The sequence below is a fragment of the Halyomorpha halys genome, unplaced genomic scaffold, assembly GCF_000696795.3.
Source record: "Halyomorpha halys isolate HHAL.00 unplaced genomic scaffold, Hhal_1.1 Scaffold186.1, whole genome shotgun sequence".
In the NCBI taxonomy this organism is placed as follows: Eukaryota; Metazoa; Arthropoda; class Insecta; order Hemiptera; family Pentatomidae; genus Halyomorpha; species Halyomorpha halys.
Genome location: NW_027116002.1, coordinates 110052 through 115810, shown reverse-complemented (window position 1 = coordinate 115810; position 5759 = coordinate 110052). Strand labels below are relative to the sequence as shown.

Sequence of the window (5759 nt, the reverse complement as noted above, 5' to 3'; positions counted from 1 at the left end):
ATAATACCTGTACGGGGAACCCCTAATCGGGCTTAGAAACCCCGAGCCCCGTACACGGCAATGCTATGATAAATGGAAATATATTGAGTTCAAAATATCTCTCCAGAGCAGAGGCATTAAAATATAAATAGTTGAGAATTTTGTTTTCTTTCCATAATAACCTCTTTTCAAGGAGGTTTCTAAGTTTTATGAAAATATCCCATGCGCACTAAATAGGTCTTATTTATTTTGTTGAGCAATATAGACCCTTCGTAACTCAAACGAATTTCTTACAAATGATAGTAACATTTCATAAAAAGTTTTGATGACCACATCATGTAAAATTAAGTACTAAAATAAGTCAAAAATATATTTTCGTTAGATAATATATTTCAATACAGATATGGTATTGATATATTCCAATAAACAAAAATTATTTCATATACACAGAACATACAGTAACATGAGAATCGACAGAACACTACAATCTTTTTAATACCAATTTTACCTGTTATCTTTTATTGTTTTCAAAAATTTCAAAACTTTATCAAGACCCAATATCAGAATGAACATCCGAAGATGACCCAAAGGCAAAGAAATAAATGATTAATATGACAATTAGATAACCAAAAACAAGAAAAATAGCTCTTGCATAAGAGAGGGAACGGAGAATTCACCCAAAGAGGTTAAGGATCGTAAATATGAAGTAAGAGTTGGTTAGCCTTCCTTAGCTGGCCCTCGCTAATTCCTGAGTCGACACTTGCATTAGCACGTCGCCTAAGTGCATTAGGCATTTCCTTCGTACCTAGATGTCGTAAGGCCCAGGGTTACGGAATATTTTCCTAAATATTATAAGGATTACTTTTTCCTAAGGTTAACTTTACCTCAACACTTACATTATTTTAACATAAACATATGAGCCGTTTATATTGAAAGTGGCATAAGTCCATTTGTTAATTATTTCCAGTTGCCTGTGTTTACATGTACAACTTTAATTTATCTATTGATAAAGCATTAGAGGTTAATTCTTAATAATACGATAATTCTAGACACATTAGATTTCTGAGTTAGTCCAATAATTCAGCCGCTTATTTTGAAAGTGGCCTAAATCTATTTATACTCAAATAAAGATATGTTTAGTGAGGCTAAAAATCGTCAAAACTATTATTAATAATGTGGAAATCATAGATAACAATTTTTTAATATCAGGACATACGTTTTTACCAAATGATAGAGATTTTGGCGTAGTAGAAATGACAAAAAAAAATATTAGAGAGAGATTATTACAATATTATCAAAAAGTGTCGGAAAGGTATTAAGTTTATTGTACATGGAATGAGACAAGAAGATTTTATATCAACAAGAAAGTTCAAAAATACGATATTTATACAACTGTCTAAAAATATTAGACAAATCACAACAGCAAAACTCAAGGACATAATTGACCTATTATGATATATATCACCGGAACATCATTATTTTTTCAAATCCCTTTCACACACGAAATGTAGATAAGCAGTAAATTGTTTTGTTATGTAGTTAAAAAATGTTTTGAATTGCATTATTTATGTTTTTTGAAGTATTATAAAGATATGTAAAATAAAATGGGTATTTCTTTGTTTAATTTGAAATATCTTAAATTATTTTGAGTGGACTTGGGCTCCTTCAAATTTTATAACGAATCTGGTTGTTAATTTTGAAAGTGGCCTAACTCTATTCTTGGTAAGAAAACACACTATTCACTTAATAATTACCAACATTTTAATAGGAACTATAAATTTAACACCTTCAGATACACTTAAGCATTATGACTCATTTAAGTATAAATGGACTTGGGCCATTATCAAAATACACGGCTCTTATGTAACATTCACTAGCAACGGTTTCATGGAAAATGCTTATTTATTAATAAGATGTATACTTTTATATGAAATCTATGCTAAGGGAAAGTATTTGGATTATACAAAACTTGGAATAAGAGTATCCGACGGTAATGCACATTTCAAGTTCCTGGGATCCAAATAACCTCCCGCAAAATTGTCTGTGTTAACAGCCTAGTTCAAAAATTAAAATTTTTACGATTCTGAAATTTCGTATTTAGAGCAGGTATTTGCCTGGGACGTTACAGCAATTATTTTGCTCGAACCGACTCATTTGCCCGAAAGTACCAGCTTTATATCGTTGATTTTACAAATTTTACATTTGTATTTAAAGTGTACATCAAAGTGGAATTTAATATTAAATGGGTTTTATTCTGATTGAAATAGTCTGATATGGCTAAATACTGAATTTGAACCACCAGTGTGAACATCCTTTAAACTACAATAAATTTTGTTGATTCAAAATAATTGATCATATCTTATTGTAATTAGTCATAAACAATGGATAACTACCAATTATGAAATGATTTGATCGTTAACTAAAGGAGTAAATAAGAATTTTTGTTTCTACAATCCTTCTCCTGACTCTGTTTTTACTTATATGTTAAGAAAAAAACCGCTAAAATATTTTTTTGTGTTTCCGTGGTAGTTATAAAGGTAGTCAGAACTAGTTGCCATAACTATCATGGGAACACTAAACACAATAATAGTTTTGTTGCTTAACCTAGGAAGGGGAAAGAATTACCATCATTAATAAAGAAGAAGGACCATTCAATTTCAAGCGAAGATAAATCTCAAAAGGACTCAAACTCAAGGAGAATGGTAAGTAAAATTGAGCACACTGTGCCAGATTTGTCTATATACATAACATAATGTAATGTTAAATTAAAAAATATATATATTTTTTTAATAAATAATAAATAGTTGACTGATCCAAATAATAATTCAAATCAAGTGTTGCTACCAGCATCATGTATCCTGTATATATCAGTATATACCAAATATATAAATATTTTTTATATACTGAATGAATCCAAGGCATTTTTCATTTCTCTTCATTTAGTAGTGAGGAAGCCAAAATAAAATTGAATTAATTATTGATTCGTTATATTATTAAGAAATAGTTTCATACTCTTAGAATGGATATGATGAGTTTTAAACATTCTTATTATGTCATACCAGTTTCATTAGAATAAATGCTAATATTCATAATACATATATTTTTTGGACATGTATGATTCAGAATATACGTATAAATAAATACTCGAAATCTAAGAAACACAGATCCTATTGCTATGATTAGTTATGACAAAAAAAAAGTAGTGATATCCATACCTCTATTGAAATGAACAATAGCAACGAAAGTTAATCATAGATGTTTTTATTTCTAATCAAAATAATTCAGGAAGTACTTATAACTATTTTAAGAATTAAAACATCCAATTATTTTTACTCCATTCAGTCTCATGTTTTTACAAAATCCAATAAATTTTCACATTTCCATCATAACATTTGGCGAGTAACAACACATAACAATAGTTGTGTTAGATTAGAGAAACATAATAAGGTTGTGTAAGATTAGATGGTTCTGACACTAAATGTAGTTGTGACATACTCTATACCAGAAGGCCTTGACAATGTGTGTTTATTTGGTTAGGAAGCTAGAAGATGAATTGACAGGATGTGTCTTACGGGACCAAGCCGTAGGTGCCTGCAAGAAGGAAACTTCACTCTGTAGGGAACTAGCCTACAGTCGCGAAGGGGTTTGTAAGTCCTACAGAAACTAGCCGTAGGTTCTTGTAGGAAGGGAATTTCACTCTGTAGGGAAACTCCTACTGTCGCGGAGGAATTTGTAAGTCCTACAGAAACTACATAATATACGATATCTGTAGTAATTCACGTTGCGGCAGATAGGTTCATTATGTCATATCGTAATGTAGTAATTACAGAATAGACCAGCAGAAAGATGTGTCGCTGATACACATTAATTATAAATTCTGAAAAAAATTTTTTAATTAACTTTTAAAATAAACACTACATTTTTATCAATCATTCATAAACAAAAACGAAATTACGAACAATTTTTTCTGGAATTTGTCCTTATTTGTTCCACAACATTTATTGTACAGTTTTGAGATTACTTGATTGATTTGTTCCAGCTGTTTAATGGGAGTGGAAATAAAGTTTTAGTTCTTGGAAGACTAGGTGTACAAATCAAAAATACTAATAGTATGATAGTATGATTAAATGATGGATTCAGTTAGAAACAAGACTGAACTAGCTGAAAGTAAAATTTAAAGCAAATAGATCACAAGCTTCAGAATGCCGACGAGGGAATAAGTTATACTCTACCACAGGTTTGGACAAATATTTTACTTCTTCCTATTTTCTTAAACCACTGCTATGCTATGCACAATTTATCTTTTCCTAATTATTAAGTGAAAAGTGACAAAATTGATACATTGATGTAAGATAGAAACTTTCTGCTTTTGAAGCTATTTTAGGTTTAAAAAAGTATTATTGAAAATTTGAAAGTGCTCTCAATGCATAATAAAAAAGAAAACCACTTGAAAAATTGGTTATACTTACATTAGCAGGATTTTATTGCAAACTTTAAAGTAATGATTGATAATATGGATAAATATTAGCTATATTTTGTTTTAATAATCACTGAACAGACCTGAAGTTACTTTCTGTTAGTAGATCAAGTCCTGCATGCGATATTTGCTTCTTTTTTTTTAACATATACAACATATTTTATACATGTACATATATTTTAAACATGTACAACGCTAGCATCTTAAAGAAATCTCTATTATGAATATCTAACATTAAAATAAAACATAAAGATATAGTATGAATATTTTTGAGATCGTTGACAAATAGCTTGAAATTCATCGTTTCTTTTACAGGAAAAAAGTAAGATTTTTTTCAGAACTTAGTTGGATAGACAACGCACTTTCTAGAGCATTTTGAGCTGAACATAGAATGGATTCATGTTCAGTAAAAATAAAATAATGTAGGTCATTTTCTATACATTCCATAATTTTCACTCTTTTTCTTAGCACGTATACATGGGGGAAACTGTCGGGACATTCCCTCCCACACGCACGTAAAAAATTTGCAGACTCTGGTGCTCAAGAAAACAGGTCATGATATCCAAGCTTTTATGTATCTCTTGAAGATCTCTCCCACAACAAAGTATAGTTTCGTTTTATTCGTTTGTTTTTTCTTATATATGAAATATCACTTCAAATACAGATATTTTTTTTTATAGTTTTACGTCTTTGCTGAAGTTTAAAGAAGAACGATATATTGTTTGTCCTCTACCTCTTTTTTTCAATCACTGGTCATTAGATCGTCAAAACTATGCAGGGCACTAATTTTTCACAAAAAATTGAAAAACTCCAGAACTAAGGATGACATAATGAGAAGACTGAAAGATTGGGAATATTGATAAGTTTACAAAAGATCTTCTGAGTTATCCAAACATAGCCTGAAATCAATTCAGCCCGTCCCACTATTTACCACTCATTGACGGTTGTGAAAAAATTATTAAAACCGAATTTTGTTGTATACTTTTTCAGAAATGTCTTAAATACTTCAATAAAATAAGACATAAAAACTATTAGACTTGGAGGTTTATAAATTCATCAAAATTATAAGTTTGGTCCAGTATCGAAATCATTTAGTCCAAAAATGTGATTTAATAAGTGTGTAATTTTTTGGTATATACATACTTACATGCGTTTACTTATGTTTTCTGTATATAATAAATATTTTATTTTATTTTTGTTACATTGAAGGAAGACCTTAGGATCGTAATGATACCGATCCCAAACCTGGCAAGTTGCCAGGAATATTTTTTGTCGAAAGAAAGGCTAAAATGTGGAAAACTGG

At 29.8% G+C, this 5759-nt stretch overlaps 1 long non-coding RNA gene across 1 annotated transcript in view; it reads left to right on the top strand.

The window, feature by feature from the left end:
* The first annotated feature begins 2576 nt into the window (after positions 1 to 2576).
* LOC106679244 (uncharacterized) overlaps positions 2577 to 5759 on the top strand; it is a 12989-nt gene continuing 9806 nt past the window's right edge. Inside the window, exon 1 of the long non-coding RNA XR_001342917.2 lies at positions 2577 to 2681. This is a non-coding gene — a long non-coding RNA (uncharacterized lncRNA). The remainder of the gene's footprint in view (positions 2682 to 5759) is intronic.